Consider the following 21,507-nt stretch of genomic DNA (forward strand, 5'->3'; position numbering starts at 1 on the left):
CGGTCTCAAAAAAGGAAAAAAAAAAAAAAAAAAAAAAAAAAAAACTAGAATGAGATGTCACCTCATACCTGTTAGAATGGCTATTACAAACAAACAATAGACAAGAGTTGGTGAGGATGTGGAGAAATGGGAACACTTGGCCACTATGGGTGGGATTGCAAAATGCTGCAGGTACTATGGAAAGCAGTATGGAGATTCCTCAAAATAATTAAAACTAGACCTACCACATGATCCAGCAATCCCACTTCTGTGTATTCATCCAAAAGGATTGAAATCAGGATCTGAAAGTAATATTAGCACTTCCATGTTCACTGCAATACTATTCACAGTAGCTAAGATGTGGAAACAACCTAAATGTCCATCAACAGACAAGTAAATAAAGAAAATGTGGCATACACATAAAATAGAATACTACTTGGCTTTGAAAAGGAAGGAAGTCCTGCAATATGTTACTACATGGATGAACCTTGAAGACGTTACACTCAGTAAAATAAGCGAGTCACAGAAAGACAAATTCTGCATGATTCCACTTATAAGAGGTATCTAAAATAATCAAATTCATAGAATCAAAGAGTGGAATGATGGTTGCCAGGGGATGGGATGGGGGAAATGGGGAGCTACTAATCAATGGACATAAAGTTTCAATTACGAAAGATGAATAAGATCTAGAGATCTGCTGTACAACATTGTTCTTATAGTCAACAATACTATATTGTACACTTAAAATTTTGTTAAGAAGTAGATCTTATTAAGTGTTCTTACCACAATAAAATATACATGTATTTTTAAGTGTAAAAAGGCTGCTTCAAAAAGAGGCACAAAGACATTGGTGTGAAGAGAACCTCTTCTGGGCTCTAGCCGCATTCAGAGGACACGGGGAGCTGCAGCTGCCTCTTCCTTTGCCTTTCAGATCCAGGTCTACGCCATGAGGAGCAGCTGCTCCTCCGTGACGGGCTAATGCTAAAGCATGGAAGCCAGCACAGTTTAAATCGACAAACAAAAATCAGTTGTGGTTGTCAGCATGCTGGTGTTGTCCCAGCATCTCCTGCCTTAGGCTGGCAAAGGAGCCACCTCACCCACAGGCATCACAGATCACCCCAGGTGATCACATGAGGACAAGACCCATGAACTCTAAAGCCAGTGGTTATTACTGGGAGGTAAGTGGGTGGGCCACATGCTTTTGGACTTGAGTTGATTGATAATTTCCTAAATCATTGTGGGGGTGGGGAATGCTTAATGATGTTCCATGGGAAGTGCCATGGCAACCACACTTATTCTAAAAGGAGAATACATGTTGAGGTCAGATTTTGAGATAATTCCTTTTGCCGAACATGTTTTAAAATGTCCTTCCCATCAATAAAGAGTGCATAAGAACCGTGATGCCAGCAGAAAGAAACACAGCCACCCAACCAAATTAAGAAACAAAACACCCAGACCACAGAGACAGAACTGCTCCATATAGGCACTTTCAAGTAAAGCAGGGAGCCAGTATCTTGCCATACCTATTAGAGAAAAGGAAAACCTCTTACTAACATAATCCAATACTTAGTACTTGAAGGCAATTCTTGGAAAGTGCACAGGTTAAGAGTAAGAAGTCTCAATGACTAGTAATTAGGGCTCTGAATCTAGAAGAAAGCACCCCAGTGGAATAAGCCAAAGTGGGACACGTAGGATCTGGAGCAGCATCTATTCTGAATAAGACTCAGTCACACTCATTGAAAGTTATCACTAGAGCTTGATGAGGAGCAACTGATAACTGACTGAAATCTACCATGTACACTCCAGGTTTTTTGCAAATAGTTTGGTATAACGTATCATTTCAATGACTGAATTATCATCTCATGAAATCCCAACCAAAGCACCTGAGTGTTTAATGTAGTGAAACCTGAGGAGACACTACCTGGATATTGTAATCAATGTTCTGCTTCCAGAGTGTTCATAATGAGGCTTATTTTTATCTGAGTTTGCTCAAATTAGGGTAGATAATAAGCATATGTAGAAGGACGATGACTCCAAACTCTCAAGTTAGATTTCAAGTCAACGAACATTTATTAAGCTATGTATAGAATGTTTTGCTAAACGTGGGGGTTGCACAGATGAAACAAATCCCTTGCTCCAAATGCTTAAGTCCATAAGCAAAAAGATGGCACGTGACAAAATAGATGCCATAACAGAAGCAGAACTCAGAGCATAGTGTGGGCATGTGTAAGGTCATATTCAACGGTCAGGGAGAGCTCAAAGCAGGTGTCTGTGGGCTCTAGAGAGAGCACAAATAAGTTTTCTGCTCAGCAGTACTCAGGCAGGAGATATCTTCTTGTTTTGTTCCTTACTGATTACTAAGAATAAAAATTCTTCAGCTTCAGATATAAAATATATATTAAGAGTCAGTGCATGGAGGTGGTATAGATGTCAGAAATTAAATGTAGTTATCTGTAATACAAAGTATCAGAAAGCTAGAAAGCAGGAAGCCTGCCACACAGCCCAGACTGCCTATTTTGGTAAGGTTAGCTCATTTTCAGTATAGATAAAACAAGTCCTCTGATTTTGACGGTGGAGGCCCTCATTAACAGAACACATAGCTGCGTATGTGCCTATTTTCTCCTGGTAGACTGTGAGCTACTTGAGGGCAGTGACTACATTGTCCAACACAGCACATGACACACAGAAGGTGCTCAGCATCTCACTGTTGAATGAATAAATGAATGACTCTATACCTAAAGCACTGTTCTCTCTTCCAAAATCATTAATACTAATTTTTAAAGCTGTTCAAGAGAAAATTTGTTACAACTTCTGAGAATCAAGACATTCTTCCATCATTCTTCCATTTGATGAATCTAAGAGAAAGGTCTACTGTTAATGTTAGCACATGTCCTTGTTGTGTGACCTCTGAGGATTTAAAACCAGCCAGGATAAGCCCAGAAAGAAAAGAATCAGTCTTGAAGATACTCATTAAGGCACCACTTTATTCTAATATAAGAACTTCCTACAGAAAGAAAAAAAGCACAAGAGATAAATCGTGGGACAGATATAAAAGCTCTCTCTGGAGATATTTCAAACTTGCTAATCTAACTATAGCCTATCTTGAGTCCTATGTTGATCTGATACACAGTCAAAGCAAGAATATTGAAATTTGTTAATCCTACAAATATCATTACACTTAATAGATTCTTTATTCCACTGTCCTCCAAATAAATTTTTCTATTGCATTTGATATACGCAAACATGTGGCTTTTAAAGAATGTCATCTGCCCAATCTCTTCTAAAGGAAATAATGTAAACTGAGATGGATTTTAAGGGCAAAAGAATTATAAGAGGAGGAGAAAACATACCTGGACACATCTGAGAAATTACTTATAAACCCCAGGATTATTTAGACATGACTGTATTAACCAGATGTATCATAGACGTCTGGTCCAGTTTTGATATTAAACTGCTACTGCCTCAGATACTCCAGTGATCCACAGTTAACCTGAGATGAATATCTGTTGGTGTTTGGTTGCCTAAGACCCATGTCTTGTTTCGAAGCACAACACAAATTTCTTTCTGGGAGTAACTTCAACTTTGGATACAATCTGAAGGGACTCAGAATCCAGTTCCCTGACCTTCCAGCCATGGGGCAGCCATGTGACCACAGTTTGATCAACTAAACGCCTGCCTGGGATTCAAATTCTGAGCAGAATGCCTAAGAGACTGAAATGGCTGGGGCTCATCCGTTCGATCATTATCACCCTGACCAAATTGTTCCTGCTGCGGGATAACACCTGTTGCTCCTGCTTTCTGCTCTCTGAGGTAACCTGGCTCCTGCCCATGTTCAAGTCTGGTCCCGCAGTCATCCTGTTGTGTGCAGGACTAGTGTGGGCTGGTACTTGCTGCTCTCTTGAGAAGGATGAATGTAAGGAGTTACTGCTGGAGAGTTGCGATACCTGTTCTCTTGATACTTTAAAACCTCTGGCAGCCTGAGTCTACCGATGAACATATGTAAACCATGCTGGGAATGCCTGCACTATTCTCTTTTCCTACTTTCCTTCCCTACCTCTCTCCCCAGTTAAGGCCCAGTTAAGGAGGCATGTTAGACAAAGTCAATTATGGGAAGCTGGTAAGAAGACCATCCCAAGTGCTTTCTGTAATCTGTCTTAAACACTAGCAAAAGTCAATAATTACATAAAAGCTACCATTGAGCAACTCCTTTTTTTTTTTTTTTTTTGGCAGCTGGCTGGTGAGGGGATCTGAACCCTTGATCTTGGTGTTACCAATACGACGCTTTAATCAATTGAGCTAACCAGCCAGCTTGAGCAACTCTTTCCAAAATAATGTGACTAGAGAATCTCACAAGTGAAAGATTGTGGACTATCTCACTAGCACTATCAGTGGCACTGAAAGGAGACAGTTAATAGAACAACATTAGTAGAAAGTGAATGGAATATATAGACTGCCAACATACCTGCATATCATATTCTAAAACAGAAAATTTGATCATCGGGAAATTCAAAGCCAGGAAAAAAAAAAAGCCACTTAGCAAACAAAATGAATCTCAGATACCTGTAGCAATTTCACACTTGGGAACCTGGCTTACAGTCTTGTGAATAGAAAGACATATGAAAAGAATAATTAAAAGATGTCAGAGACAAGTGTCAACAAACTCAGCTATAAATATCTTCAGTGAGAACGTTAAATTTCCTTTGGGAAATTATTAAATTGAGAATGGATAGGACCAGTTAAGAACAGGAAAGATCAAATTAAGAAAATGGAATAAACATTTCAGAAAGTGTAGTAATCCGAGGATAAAAGACATGGAACAGCTGAGCTATAACTAAATAAAAGGGAAATAGTAGATCACAGTAAAGTGAAACACTAATCCAAAAAGGTTAAGCCTCAACTGAAATCAGTAGTTACTTTAAGGTATCTTTTCTATCACTCATAACCTGGAGTTTTGAGTTTTAATAGCTCTGGAAGGTGGGAGGTAGGGAGGAAGTATCAGAAGAAAAGGTCTGGGCTTGCATCAGGGGAGAAGTCAGGATGGAGGCAACTACCTGAAGCTTGGTTCCTCAGGGGCTACAACCTTGGTGAAGCAGGAAAATAGCTCACTCTACAAAGGGAGATGGCAAAGAAACTGTCCCTCTTGACTTTGATATTGACTGAAGGATAAAAAAGTCTCCTTGACAATCTGTAAACAAAAGCCACTCCTCCTTTTGGATTTTAGGTCCAGATTTGTATTCTCTACATGACCCTCCCCCTGCAAATCTAACTAATAAATTAATTTAAAGCAGCCCTGTTTCCCTTAGAAACAAACCTAAATCCTCTATGGAGGAATGCCCCCTCAAACCAGACCTTACAGAATTCCCACAGATAAGGATGACAGAAGGAATTGAATACATAAGCAAAGAATATGTGACTATAAAAATGATTTGAAAAAGAAGCAAATAGAACTTCCTGAAAACAAAAATATAATGATTTAAATGAAATAATTTATTGGACACGTCAAGTAGCTAGTAAAACACAGGTAAAATAGTGAATTGGAGAACTAGAACATGAAGTTGAAGAAATCATTAGACAACGGAGACAAAAAAACAAAAGGAAAATATGTGCAAAAAAAGGCTAAGAGGTATGAAGGATACAAATAAGGAACTAATATTTAATAGGAACTTTAGAAAGAGATAATAGTGAGGATGTGGGAGAAACAATATGTGAAAAAATACTGCCTAAGAATTTTTCAGAATAGAGGTAATAAACAAACTCCCAGGTTCAGGAAACAGAACAAATAAGAAGCAGAATTAAACATCTACACACAGGTAAACAGACTCCCAGAAATATAATCCTGTGAAGTTTCAGAATTCCAGAGGCAAAGAGAAAATCTCAAACAGTCAGGGCAGGTGGTGAATAAAAAGAAGGAAAGATGCAGAAGGAACGAAGAAGAAGGGATAGGAAATATTTGGAAGGAGTTTACAGAAAAGAATGAACAAAGGAGAAAGAGAGAAAAAAAATAGCTAAAACCAGCAAACAAAATCAGACTTTCCTCGGGAATAAATGCCTGAGGCTGCTTGTGAGGTGTAGCTGATTCTGAAATTCTGACATTAAGCCTGAAAGGCTAAAGTTTGTCTAGATTGGTAGTGTCCCTGACTCCAGACAGAGCAACTTAAAATCCTCCAGACAGCTCTCATGATTCCCATAAGTCCAATCTATTATAACCTCATAAATAATATTTCCAACCCCCTAGGGGAATAAGCTACCATTGAGAAAATTCAGTAGAACAACAACAGATCCAGAAGCCCTAAACTTCAGATGTTATAATTATCAGATACTAATGTAAAATTACTACCTCTGAAATGGTTTAAAAAAATAAATACAGTAATCAAAATCACAAAGGAACATATGGTAGAATATTATTTGGATTTAAAGGGAAGGAAATTCTGACACATACTTCAACGTGGATAAACCTTCATCATGCTAAGTGAAATAAGCCAGTCACAAAAAGACAAATACTGTATGATGCTATTTATATGAGGTACCTAGAGTAGTCAAAATCAGACAGAAAGTAGAATGACGTCAGGGGCTGAAGGGAAGAAGGAGTTGTTTAATGGGTATAGCACTTCACTTTTGTAAGATAAAGAGTTCTGGAAATTGTTCGCACAACAAGGTGAATGTACTTAGCACAACAGAACTGTACACTTAAAAATGATTTTAAGATGGTAAATTTCATCTTATATGTATTTTGCCACAATTAAAAAATGTTTAAAAACCACAAAATATAAGATATTATCAAAGTGACCAGGAGATTTACATAATAACGAAACTTCTGCAAATAAAACATAAAATGGGCTAGCTGTTATCTCACTTGGGAGAGCGTGGTACTGGTAACACCAAGGTCATGGGCTCAGATCCCCATACCAGCCAGCCACCAAAATAAATAAACAAATGAAATGATTTCACTTTACAAAAAAGTTTTAAAAAATCATATATAAGATAAACATTGTATACATAGCTGAAGACAGTATTATTTTAAAAAGCAGAGTTGAACAATTGACCCATATTATAGCACAAGCAGAAGGAAATACAAAAGAGAGGGTAAGACATAAAAAATAAAACAAGAAGGTCTAGTTAAGTCTAGTTGGAGTTTCAAAGGGGAAGATTGAAGGGGAGGCAATGTTCAAAGAAGTAATGGCTGAGATTTTTCCAGATTTGATGAAAGACATGAATTCATTCATATAAAAACCACAATATATTCCAAGGCGTATGAATAGTAAGAAATACACACCTAGACATACATATTAAAACTATAGACCTCTGAAGAAAAGATAATATCTTAAAAATTCAAAGAGAAAAGACATATTCATACACAGCAAAAGTTAAGTTGCCTACAGAATTTTCATCTCTTATACACTCTTGGCTTAAGTATATGTACACCAGTAGAATCATTTTGAAAAATAATTCACCATTACCTAGTAAAGTTGAAGATGCACATACACAACTACACTGCAATTAGACTCTTTAAAAAAAAAAGCAAGAGAACAATACAACAAACTTTGCCCATGCGCTCCAAGAGACATGTACAAGAATGTTCATAGAAGCATGTGTTGTAATCACATGAAATTTACAAACAACCCAAAGGGATATAAAATTGTGATATGTACATAAAATGGAATGCTGTTAGCATTGAAAAAATCACCTTGAATAAATCTTACAAACATAATGTTAAGTAAAAATTAGTATGACATTAATTAGATGAGGCTCAAAAATATGTAAAGCTCAACAATGATTTAGGAGGAGTATAACTATAGAAGGAAGGGAAGGGAGTGTGATCAAGAAAAAACACAAACAAAATAATATTCCCTATGTTGGTTGTGTTTGTTTTAATTCTTTCTGCCTTACATATATGTTATACTCATTTTTTAAAGAAAATAGCTGATGATTCACTATAAAATTCTAACAATAACCCTATGAATTATATACTATTTTATCCCCATCTTGTATATGGGGAATTTAGGCACAGAAAGATTAAATAACTTGCTCAAAGTTCTGGAATAGCAAATGGCAGATCTAAGACCAGAATCCAGGCAATCTGTCTCCATAACAAATGCTCCTGAGTACTAGGTTATTCTCCCTTTCTTTTGTATGTACGTAATACTCCATTTTAAAAATAAAAAGAAAGAATTGAAAAGGAGAAAAATTAATACTCCAAGGACTAATGTCATTAAAACTGTTCTGCAAAAAGTTAAATGCATGCATATATCTATATATGTGTGTCAGTGTAAAGAGAAATAAACATCAAAAAGTGAGTCATTTTGCCTGTGTCACTTTTATTTTCTTTATATTTTCTTCATTTTCCAAATTGTCTGCAATGAACATATATTACTTTTATACTCGGGGGGAAAAATCAATCCTATTTAAAAATACTCTTGGCCTTAGCTTTTTTAAAGATTGCATATCCTAAATCATGCGGTAAATTGCATAGGAAGTCTAATTACATCCTGCCTGAAAGATAAAAGACAATGATAAGTGTTACTGAGTTCCAAAAAAGCGCCTTCACTTTGTATCCAAAGGCTAATACTGTTCTAAATTTCAGAAAATTTTCTTTAAGAGACTGGTAAAGACTTGCTTTGGGCTGGTCGTAACATTTGTTTTGAACTATTTATGTGGCATCAGGGCGATCCCACCCCTATGCCAAGCAGAAAGTTACCCAGGGCTCCTGTGTGTATAGTCACCAAGCTAAATAAGGGGACACACACAGGGAATTCTATGCAACAATTAAGAAACAGATTCACAATAAAAGAGATCAGCTGCCTGACCAGCAAGTGGAGGCCAACATACTAAAATGAGAGTGCGAGGTTCCGCTGACACTGGAGAAAGCCTGGGAGGCTGTGAAGGGCTGCGTGGGAACTGCTCACTGTGCGATGCTGAACCCCATGGTTACTTAAGAGCTGCATCTGTTTTGCTTTCCAGAGGAGGAGGAAGGAATGCATTTCTGGAAAGCAGAAGTTTTTTGAAAGATGTTTTTAAAAAATCTCTTTAGAAGCAGATAATGGTAGAGTTTGGTAGTATTATCCAGTCAGAAAAATGCTAAATAGAAGGCAATCCATAGAGATGCTGGGTCAGTCCCATGGCATCTAAGTACTAGTGCAGAGCCTCAAGTTTAAGCAAGGGCAGGAATGGCAGGCTCCACTCTGAGCAGCCCAGGTTTAATAACATTTTTCTTAACAACTGAATATATCAAAATTAAAAAAAATTAACTCTGTAAAGGTAATTACCCTCAAATTATCTGCTATTGATTTCTACAAAACCATCAGAAGAGCACTGTGGAACACCCACTTTTCAATGACATCTCTTATCATCTGCTGTCCTTCCTTCATTTACTAGCATGTGAATTGTACACAAATCCCAGCTTGTAAGATGGACATAATTATACTTTTCTTGCAGTGCTGTCAATAAATTGAGACAGTGGATATAGTGACTACTAGCACAATGTCCCTGAAGATGCTCTGGAAACATTCATTCCACTTCCATCCCATCTACCCACCCACTGAGCCACAAGCCACAAACAGACACAGACATACACACACAGACACACACACACACACAGACACACACACACACAGCCTGTGCCTTCTCAGAATGACGTAGCCTAGGAAATCAGCCTTCAAAAGTCACTTGTGTCTAGCTCAGGAACTTCAAGATCAAGATGAACAACCCAAGTACATTAAAATGAGAATTGGGAGTTATTTTTCCACTTTAGATTTCATTTAAAAATAACAAATTACAAAATAGTAGCTGGAAAAGGAACCTGCTAATGAATATTCATGAAGATTGCTAACCACAAATAAAGACAAAAGCTGGCTTTTCTTGTCACATTACAGTGAAAACAAACAAGACATGGAGAAGGCAGCAGGAGAACCAAAATGAAACTTTCATTTCTGGGATGAAGACAAGGAGGTAGATGTTTGATATACTATACAGCGGGGACATCGTGATACACAACCCCTAGGAATGCTAATGAACACAACCCCTGCGGACTTGAATAGAGCTCCATCTTGAACATCTAAGGGCAGTCGTTTGGCTCATGGTGAATAGATCTAACTCTTGGCTTCCTAGCTAAAGAAGATTGAGAAATTTAAATAAAAATTAAGAACAGAGCTTTAAAAATATTTCTTTTTAATGAAATACAGTCTCATACTTCACCAACTTTGGTTTATGCCAAAGACAACCATATATCATCCTTGGGCCAATAACCTGGTGAAATATAGTAAATAAGGACTAACATTTCTTTGTTGTTTCATGTTGGGGCTTGTGTGTTTGGTTTTCACCTCTGAGTTTCATTGAGGTCTGAGTGGAGCAACTGAATTTCTTATTCTGAAAAAAGACCATCATGATGATACACCTCTTAGAATCAGGGCTTGGAAGTGGTGCATTTGGTTTGAGAACAGACTGATGAAAAGGAAAAAAAAAAAAGAAAAAAGAAAAAACCATTGAAGGACACAGGCTAAGGAAAGCTTTTATTTCCAGATGAGTCTGAAATTTCAAAAATGGACAAGACTGTATTCAAACTTTGTAAAACGTGAAAGAAAAAATCTGTCAGATCTGCTAGAGATCTCTTCAAAGGAAAGGAGATTTGACAGAGGAGATTTGAAGGCAGTGATAGGAATAAAAATTAAAAACCTTTCATGTTTGTACTTCAGAGACTTACACTGTCCTTAGACTACAGCACTTCAACTTTAAAGTAGCTAGGAGTCCCTGACATCTTGTTAAAATGAAGATTCTGATTTAGCAGGTCTAGGGCAGGACCCGAGATTTTGCATTTTGAACAAGCTCCAGGTGATGATCAGGCTGCTGGTCTGTAGACCACATATTTAGTAACATGAGTGTGTAACACTGAAATAGAAGCCAGAATATTTGCGTTTTGGCACCTGCTGTTGGTTTATCACATTGGGAATTGGGGGCATGTCCCCTGAGCTCAGGGACGGATACTAGCTTCTTGTTTGATGGATACTAGCTTGCCCTAGTTACCTCATGGGTTGTTGTGAAGCTGAAATTAAGCAACATGCCAAAGTGCTTTGTGGAGCGCAAAGTACAAAGAATCGCAGTATTATCACCATTATTAAAAAGATCATAAAGGATAGATGACTTGCTAAAGGACCCAAAGTGAGAGGCTGAACTAGGCTTGAACCTATCATCCAATCTTAAGCAAGTGCGTTGCACTCCAATGTGTTGCTACTTAAGGTGATATGAGAAACAGATCACTGTTATTTCCATCCATGTTGCCGAAATTTATTTCCAAAATACATTGACCTTCCTGTCTGAATGCATATATTACACTGAAAATTTACATTGTGAGGTGATTCAAGTCCTTGTATTTCCTTAGGGGGGCAGAAGTCACTGTGACTGCTGTAGTGCCCTCTGGCGCTCCCTAGGGGCATCCATAACACTCGGTGCACCCACCATTGACATAACGCCATTGCCAACTGGGTAAGTGTGAATGTAGACTAGCATTAAAGCCCAGCCACATAAGATAATTTCAGAGACAGGACAGAACAATGTGGGTTAGAGTAATCAAGGAAGGGTTTGTGGGGAAGCATGTGTTTTGAGATGTTCTCAAAAGGAAGAGAATGGTTTAGGTAGCTTAGGAGAAGGGCAAGGCCAATACCGAGCAAAATCACAAAGAGGCACCTCAAATGAATTAGTCATCTGTGACCACAGGCACAGTGTCAGGCACCATATGTGATACCCAGATCAAGATAATCATATATGTTAGAACACTGAGGCTAACTCAGCCGATGCGGTAGGCTAGCTCGGTAATTGGGAGTCCCGGCACGCCAGGGCAAGCGTTGTGTGCTTTTCTCCTTATGGGACAGAGAGCCATCTGAGGAATTTTAACTTGGCAGTAAAGAAGAAATGAAATTGGGTATTTGAATGGAGTGTATTTGGGAGAATATTGAAGGCACAGGAATGAGTAAGAATAACTTTAAAACTTATTTTTCCAGCAGTGGACCCAGTTAATCAAATGAAATCTTAAATAAAACCTCTATCTATGTTAAAAGAGGTGGAGAGCAGAGAGAGAGAGAAAGAGAGAGAGAGAATACGAAAGAAGAGCTGTTTTGGGTTAAGGTGTTAAGGGGGCTGCCAGGCTGACTCTTTAGGTGTTGAACCCTCTGATCTGCTGGGTTTCTTTGGAAGGAAGGTCACTGCAATGTGATAAACATCTACAAGAGGATGCAGGAACTAGAAATGAAAAGGAAATCTATGCAGGCCTGGTGTTATATGGGCAGAACAGATCACCCGTGGCTGAAATGGGACCAGTTCCAGGCATTTGGCTTCCTGTCCAGTGCTCTTCATCAGCATCACACTGTCTCTGCCTATCGCTGTTTGAAAAGGCATCCCAAGGAGAAAATGCAAAATCCAATATACTTACTAGTAATTTAGAAATTTCTTAGTGGCTTCCTCTTATCTTCTGACGCAGAGGTCTTAAAAGAGCATTTAGTCTAAAAACCCAGTCCCATATCCATTCTTTAATCTTAACTCTAAGCAATTAATTGATTGAAAGATAATCTCTTCTCCAAAGTTCCAGACTTCCTGTTGTTGTTCCAAAGCCCATCACAGTGATTTCATACTTGTGAGTATTTTAACAATGTCATCACAAGACCTGAGTTATGAAAGTGTTTATATTGGGTACAAATAAATGGCCCAGGATGGCAGGCTTTCACTGACTTTTATATAGAATATAAAGAGATGGCATACAGTAAGATTGAGAACTATGATAATAATATCTAGCACATTTTTAAGTGCACATAAAAACACCTATTTAATGAAAAAATATTTGTTAAATTTTCAGAAAAGCACGTACAAGGCAAATTTGGACATAAGGATTCTGTAAGAAATTTAGTTATAAAGAAAATTAATGTGGATAATAGCAGTTATTTTGTTCCATTTGCAAAATAATATGTATGTGTTTGAATTCCTAGGAAGCATCATTTCTGAAATCACAAAATCATAAGAGTTTAGAGTTCTCCTTAAATTCTCTGGGGAGGATCTCAGTGACTCAGGACTGAATGTTGTCTTTTTTTTTTTTTTTTGAAGATTTTTAGAAGTGTGTATTCTATAAGCAGCTTCCAGTATTTTATTGTCAAGAGCAGAGGAGTTGCCTTGACCCAACTATTTTGCTCCATTAATTCATGTCCATTTTCTCTTGTTCTATCCTCTGTGAACACGGACAAAAATTGTCCAATAGATCTCCACTTACTATTAAGATAGAAGGAACGTTATGCCTCAATTTTGTTATCTTACACAATTCCAGGTCCTTTAACTTTTACTCACAGAATTTCCTTTTCTTCTCTTTAATCACTTGAGGCTTTGAAGCCCTGGTTCCCTTTCAGTTCACTTTGAAACTCTGCCCTATTACTCCATATACTTTAGAAAAGGGTACTAACATTATAGTAGAATTATTTAAATTTGCAGGTGATGTATCTTTTATTAACCTCCATACTCCACTAAAGTAAATATTGTAATGAAAATGAGATTAAAACACATTCTGTATTGTAACCAACTGGTCAGAACTAGTGCACTATTTAAGGATTATTTGTAAGTAATTACTGGTAATTATAATAACAGCTATAATGTAATGAATGCTTCCTATGTGCCAGGCACTGAATACATTGCTATCAAATCCCGGCAGCAACTCTAAGAGGTAGGTATTATTATCTTCATTTTTTACAGGAAGGGCCTGGGCTAGACTGTCAGAGAGCTTGATCATAATTCCAGACCCACTCTTTTATCACAATGCTATGCAGATACATAATCACACACCCATTCATGCACGCACACACTGCATGGTCCATGTAGGATGACTCCTGCAGCTCAGGTATTCCTGGAAGCAGGCTCTGAGATGAGGGTTTTCATGCAGAAATTTCACTGGGGAGGGCTCCTGGGCTCAACACCTGTGGGGAGTGCACAGCACAGGACAACACAGACGAAGAAGTCGGGTTGTAGTGCTGTCACAACAAAAGCTCCAGCCGACCCTTCAGGTCCTATACATTGTCCTGAATTGGGGCAAGGGTCTTTGTATCCCAAATCAACCAGTCATTGAATGCCTGCTGCCCTGGGGCAGGTGGTATAACCTTGGGTAAGGCAGCTCTCTTTAGCTAATGCCTGAGGACAGTCTCCAAAAGGAGGGACCCAGCTATGAGCTATCAGCTCTCAACACTCCCAAAAGCTTGGGAAAGTGTCTCAGTCCAGACAGCGTGAGAGATCTGGGTGGCACATCACTTTTCTATTACAGTAATAGAATACGTGAAACTGGGTAATTTATAAATAAATGAAAATTATTTCTTATAGTTTAGGAGGCTGAGAAGTCCAAAGTCCAGGGAACATGTCTGCTAAGGACCTTGTTCTTGGTGGTGACTCTCCACAGTGACACAAGGTACCATATGATGAGAATGGGCTGAGCAAGAGAGCTAACCTGCTCACTCACTCCTTATAAAGCCCTCAGAACCATACCCATGACCACCCATTAAACCACCAACCCATTACTCCATGAATGGATCAATCCATTCACCTTTCAGCTGCCATTATAGGATTTCCCACCCTCTTAACACTGTTACAGCGGAGATCAAGTTTCCAATACATGAACTTTTAGGGGACACATTTGACCTGTAGCATACAGTGACTCTGTTTTCTGATCCCCAACTTAGGAAAAAGTTCTGTGTACCTGTTTATGGGTTTCAGTTACAGATCATGCAGCTTTAATGCCAAAGAAATCAAAGAAATAAGATTGAGGGTAGAAAAGAAATTTAAATACTGATTTATGTGTAGGACTTCAGGAATATCTATCTCTTCCCTTTCAGTCTCTCTCTCTTTCTGTCTCTTTTTCTCTCTCTGTCCCTGTCTCTGTTCTGTCTCCCTCACATTCTCTGTGTGATACATACACACTAAATAAAACATGAAACCCCTGATAGCAAAGATGGGAAACAGAAAGAGAGAATAACTTGAGATATTGGAAACCGATAATTATTACCCAAGTGGATATTGCCATTTCTGAATAGTTCTATCAATAATAATCTACATGTCCTCTAAATGAAAGGCTTTATGTTGGGTGAATAAAATCTGGTCAGTAGCTCTGCATCCTCAATAATTCTTTAATCCTCAATCTTTCCCCATAGATTTTATATTTCAAACCATTTAAAAGATATCATTGCCTCAGGATGGTTCTTGCCTAAAACAAGTAGCACAAATACTTATGCTATTGATCGTGAAGACAAAGTTCTGTTTTATTTTTCCATTTTTAATGAGAACAATCAAAAATGTTTTTAAAGTTTGACATCAAAATTATTTGTTGTTATCTATTTATCCATTATGTGGAAGCTTTAAAAAAGCTAGAACGTTAACAACTAGTAAAAATGGTTTATTAGGGCATGAATTTGAAATAGGTCCCCAAGGGATAATGAATCCAGCTTATATTATTGGAAAATGTGAAGAGTCATTAATTCATATTTTGCTGCCTTACTATTCTATTAACTGATGCAAAAATAAATTCTCTTGTCATCATTCTCATTTCAACATGATTAGCAAGATATTAGTGCAGTAGCTGGGTTCAAAAGTTAATAATAAACCTAAATCCAGAATAATTTTGAAAGTACCCAAACAACAAAAGGCAGTGGACAGTGAAAACTGAAATGTAGCAGGACATTATCTGATCAGAAATCCATTGTCATTGTCCTCCACCAAAGTGGCCCACAAATTGCTGATGCGAAGTCTGTGACCTCTATGGTGGGATTGAATTTGTACCAAAATTTAGTGGCTCAGCATTTCCTCTCCTCTTTCTTTTTAAAATCCCACACTACAGAAGGGCATAGGGTAACACATCTTACTGTCAAATATGATGTGGGACTGTTGGAAGACTGCCCATCCAAAGTGTCACCCTGGCTGCTCACCCATGGCTTCTACTTTCCAATAGGAGTTTTCCCCATACAATCCTACTCTTACAGAATTCTGTGCTCTCACAGGGTAGAAGAAGGGCAGTCTTGAATGATAATTCAAACCCTAAATTCTTTTCAGCGGCAACTCCAAAACTAACATAAACTCTATGCATTGCTTTGTTTGCATAGTGACACTTGCAATATTCATTTTGAAATGTGAGCAGAAAGCAGCCACCCAACACTGCTGCATTCTGTCCTTTGTCCACAGTAAGGTAGTTAGGAAGACACCACCACCAAGCCAAACAACAGTGGTGAAAGCTGACCTGCCCTTTCGCAGCCACCATACCATTTTGTGTGCACGGTTGCAATAGTTTCCACATCTGTTCATCTCTATTCATACTGTTGTTTGCCCAACTTAGCCAAGCAATGCAGAGGGCAAACGTTTAGCACCTGCCACACAATACCTCCCCACAGCTCTCAACTCTTATCCATAACATGTCATTTCCACTGCCAGTTTTATATACACAAACTGTCAAGGGTCTCATGTTTTGGAGTGAGACAGAGAAAGAGAAACAGAGACAGAGAGAGAAAAAAGAGAGACATACAGGGGCAAAGAGCAAGACTGCAACAGAAAGAAATATTCCCTGTGCCCTCCACATAAATGAGTGGAAACTCCATTTGTTACTGGCAGCTTTCGGGACGAGTGAATCATGTTTTGTACACACACCCTGATAATTTACAGCCCACTGGTTTCACAGCAAAGACTGACCATTCTGTGAATTTCAGAGAACAATTCATTGTCTTTGAGACCACCTACAAGTGGCATGCATGTGCTGTCATTCTAAGTTACTCCAACTCAGCATTTTTATGAATTCATTTTCTATACATAAAATTTGCAGCAGATTGCAATGTAATTGATCATATCAGAAATATCTTGTGCTTAAAGTGTTGATTTTAAAATCATTGATGAGTGTCTTTTTAAAAAATTGGAATTTAAGCACAAATAGTTTCATTCTGTTCCATTTCTTCATTTTCATGGTAAAACTAATATAGAGAAATAAAGGATGCCCCCCAAGAAATCCATGTTAAAAATTTTAAATTATAAAAATTAAAAATAATAAAGCCATAATAAGCACCTTAAGTACTAAAGCAAAATCTGTTCATTGAATCTACAGTGATTAACCAGAGCAAATGTCATCACTGTGAACTGATTTATTTAATTCAATTCCATATTTTAAAACATAGAGATAACTTCACAGCTCAATGAAAATTTGGAATGAGAGGAAAAAATGAAGTGGAGAGGGCAGAGTGAGTTTTAAGAGACCAGATCTTTGGTTCCAGCTGTTCATGTTAAGTAAGTTACTTAATTTTGTTTCAGATTAATTTTGTTGTGTATGAAAACGAAAGTGATAGATTAGCTGATCAGTTCCTGGAAAGATGGTAGTGAAGTGGACTTTAAAAAGTAAAAGGGAAGATTTTGTAATTTTCCAACAGATCTTAAGGAAAAAAATTCATTCAGCTAATTAAACCACGGTAATCAAATAGAATTCATTCAAAATAGTTCTATTGTAAGTATTATTTGAATTTAAAATTTTTACCCATGACATTCTTTCAAAGAAGGCTCTGAGTAATGAATTTCAAAAGTCTAACTTGGGTGGACTTGCTCTCAAACAGTGCAGCCTCTGTTACAACAGACCTCCTAGACACGTCCCGGGTGGATGCTGCGGAGACCACAGGGAGGGACCCTGGCACCACCCCACTGAAGAATGCAGGGAAGACCCTGCTCAGTCTTCCATAAGCAATGCTTAAATGCTGGGCAGAGAAATGAAGGTGAGAAATTGATAACAAAAAGATTAATACAGAAAAGGAACTATACTTTGGAAAGCAAATCGCCTTTCTTAAATAATTTTTGTAACTACCGTGAATTAAAATGGAGAATGGCACTGGCTTGTAACTCTCCTTAATTTTAGGAAAAATACTAATGTATTATGCCAAGAAAATAAGATCAACAACTACAGATACAAATGAAACAGCAGATGATGCCAAAATAAAGGGGAAATTGAGCATGTGGCAAATTGTATCTTAAGTATACGAATGAGTAATATTGAAGGCTAAGTCAAAAATCAAATTTATATTTTAAAAAAGATTTTTGATCATTGCCTCTAATACACAAATCAATGTTTCTAGTCCTGAATCTTCCCTTGCCTCCACACACTTCCAGCTGCCTGGTGAACATTCTACCTAGATGTCCCATCTGTACTTTGAAGTCCTTTTCTCCCCAAGAATAAATAGCTTCCCTCCTAAAAATTACCTTCAGGCATCCTCATGCTCTCAGTCACCCATGTCAGAAACCCGAGAATCCCAAGTCCTGACATTTTCCCACTTCCCATGTCCAGTCACCCAATCCAGCATATTCTAGCTCTTTCAAATGTCTCTCTCTTTCTCTATTCCTCACTGCTTTTACCCAAATTCTAGCCCTCCTATCTCTTCCCCAGATTATTACAAAATGAGTCTTTCCTCCTTCCCTCAGTGCCTCCTGCCCCCTACCTCCTCAATACCATACATTATGGTTCAACAATCCTGACAACTTGTTACTGTCACCCATGGGTTTCACTCCCCTATCTCACTGCTCTTTCCTGCAATGCCCTCCCCAACTCCTGTCCCCCTGCTCTTTACTTGGCTAACTCCTATTCATCTTTCAAGAGTCATTCCAGGGGCCACCTCCTCCAGGAAGCCTGCTTTTACACACGCAGTCCTCTGTCCTAGGCTGCATTAGATGCCTGTTCCACTCCTTAACGCACCCTCAACATACTTTTATCATACTGGAGCTGGTCGTTATCTATTTACACCTGTCTCTAGCATTGGACAGATATTCCTTGAAGGCAAAGTCTTATCACCTTTGCTTCTTGAGAACCTAGCAAAATTTATCAAACTGAAACTGAAAATGAATGAAATTATAGGGGAAAACAGATTGGAGGGTATTCAGGAGGATTATAAATGTCTGGGAATAGTAGTAATCGTTTTTCTTACTTAGGCAAATAGCACTTCATGGTTTACAAAGTGCTTTCATATGTTATATTGTTTGATCCTTAAAACAATCCTAGAAGGCAGGGTAAGGCAGATGTTGAGGCTGATACAGACCCTAAATACTTAAGAAATTTCTCTAGAAGAGAAACATTGTTGATTTTTAAACAATTGTTGATTGTGTGTGTGTGTTCAAATAGGTCTTCATAGATCAGAACTCTAGCTTCAAAGAAATTCCTGTTTGGTCAAAATAGCCAATTGATTTCCTTCATAACTACTAATAATTCTGCTGAAAAAAACTGTCAATTGTTTATACAGAATTTTCAATAAACTGTGCCCCTATTCACTCTTTTCCAAGTAGTAGTTTTTGAAAGACAGACCAGCTAATTTAGACTTCTAGAGACACAGGGAGATCTAATTCATTCTCACCTTCAAAAGATCACCAGACCAGGAGCTTCCAAAATGCTTCCCTGATTTCTGAAGCTGTCCCTTTTCTCAGGATGATGCCAACAGCTGAGAGCAGCTTTGGTCAGAGTCTTCAGCAAACAAGGGTAAAGGGTGCTGAGGAAGAATATCACAAAGATTCCTGAAAAGGAAAAAAAAAAAAACAAAAAAAACCAGAACAATATAAATGGTTTTGAGTTAGTTAATTCTATTAAACAGATTTCATTCTACTATCCTACTAAAACTGACAGGGGACTCTTAATACATATCAAATTCCATGATTAATTTTAACCAAGCATTATTGTACTTTGGGACATCAATGTCTAAGAAAATTTAAGCAATTTAATAGCAACAGGTAATGAAAGAAGGTAACGTAATTCCAATTACATTTCAATGTAGAAGTCTGAATTAGTCCTAAATAGCAGGAAACAACTGTGCACACAAATCAAAAAGAAAAAAAGGCACTTGACCTCATTCTACTCTAATACTTCATGGGAACATGGGAACACACCGTGCTTTAAAATCACAACGCACAGGCCGCGGCTAGGAAGAATCTAGTACAGACTGAAAAGAACAAACAATGAAGAACTAAGTATTTGATCAAAGTTGACAATGTCAGAGAGAAACTCAGAAATGCAATTACTTTTCAGAGGTGGCTTTGAAGGTGGTGAGAAAAGAAGGCATCTGAGAATAAATGTACCCAACACACCATTGTAAGAAAAAAACATAAGGTTAAGGTAGAACCACACAGAATGATACCTTAATTAAACAGAAGCCCGCTGACTAGTGCTTTTATTTAATATCTCACTTTTATGAAACAGGGTAACGTCACAGAAAGGACTGTTCAGAAAGCCTCTGTTCAACCAGAACTTGGGGTCAGTCTGTAGTGGGGTGAGCAGATGCAGGGAGTTCTAGAACTGCCTACACTACTAGCAGCATGACCTTGGTAAGAGCTTCTCAACCCTGCGGGCACATTAGCACCAGTGCACAAGCTTTTAAAAACTACCGATAGCTGGGCCCTTTCCTGGCCAAATAAATCCCTGACTACTTAATTCAGAATCTCAGGCGGATGGCACCCAAGCATCAGTATTTCTTCATAAGAGAGAAAGTCAGGGAAGTTGTTCCTTGATGACACCTCTAGCTCTAATGTGCTGTCTTCTCTACACTTTTGGCCCTGATAACTCATTTGTTTTAAAGTAGATATTATTTAAATTAATAGTATCCAAAACATAAAAACGCCATAAAATAGTTCCCCAATTTTCAGGAGTGGGGAACTGAGGGTCAAGAGGTAGTGATTTATGCAGGGCCCAAGCACAGCAGCAACACCAGGATGGAGTTCAGTCTTCTGGGGAGGATAAAGCCAGATCATGACACAACTCTGCTTCACGTTGGGTGGGGTATGATCAGAAGACACGGAGCCACACTGCTGATTAGGAACTAAAGATGCTCTTGGTTCTCTGGGCAGAGGAGGGCATAACCTCAGGATTCCCGCCGCTTAAGGATTAATAAAGATAATAATAATCCTCGTAGCTAAATTATTGAGTATTTCATATGAGCTAGACACTGTGCCAGGAGTGCTTTAATCTTCGCAAGAACTCTCTGACTTAGGCACTGTAATCATGCCCAATTTATAAATTTATTGAGGCCAAGAAAGATGAGCCTTGACTCAAAAATGGGTAGACCTAGAATTTTAACAAAGGTAGTGTCTCTTTTTACCATGTACTCCCTCAAGGGAATACGCCACCAGGCAGGCTGGAGGCGAGTCTACTCCGTCCTGCTGTCTATGTCATTTTCTCCTCAATTTACATTGGAAAGGGGAAAGAGAAGCATCCAGGGCTTTCCTGGTGCTTTCACATTTCTCAGAGTAAATAACTAATTTCTGTTGTTTGAGAGAGGATTAACATTTTATAAAATGATTTTTATTCTCCCCTTACACACTTCCAAATTAGTATAGTTTGATGTTGAGATTTAATTACAGTATTTTGGAGAACTTCAGCTCAGATAACCATCAAAAGAGTCATCACTAAAATCTGCCCTAAATGACTCAGTCCATCATAATAAATGAGTTTAAAGCCTAACAGAAATCTCTGAAACATGATTTACAATGCATTTGGAAAATGAATGATGAGCAAACATTCTTACA

General features: G+C 38.1%; 1 long non-coding RNA gene across 1 annotated transcript in view; it reads right to left on the reverse strand.

Moving 5' to 3' along the window:
• Nucleotides 1-21,507, reverse strand: part of LOC103591224 — a 143,213-nt gene that overhangs the window by 59,003 nt on the left and 62,703 nt on the right. The window contains exon 2 of the long non-coding RNA XR_550557.1: nt 19,350-19,506. This is a non-coding gene — a long non-coding RNA (uncharacterized LOC103591224). The remainder of the gene's footprint in view (nt 1-19,349; nt 19,507-21,507) is intronic.

The sequence above is a fragment of the Galeopterus variegatus genome, unplaced genomic scaffold (genome assembly GCF_000696425.1).
Source record: "Galeopterus variegatus unplaced genomic scaffold, G_variegatus-3.0.2 Scaffold946, whole genome shotgun sequence".
Classification (NCBI taxonomy): Eukaryota; Metazoa; Chordata; class Mammalia; order Dermoptera; family Cynocephalidae; genus Galeopterus; species Galeopterus variegatus.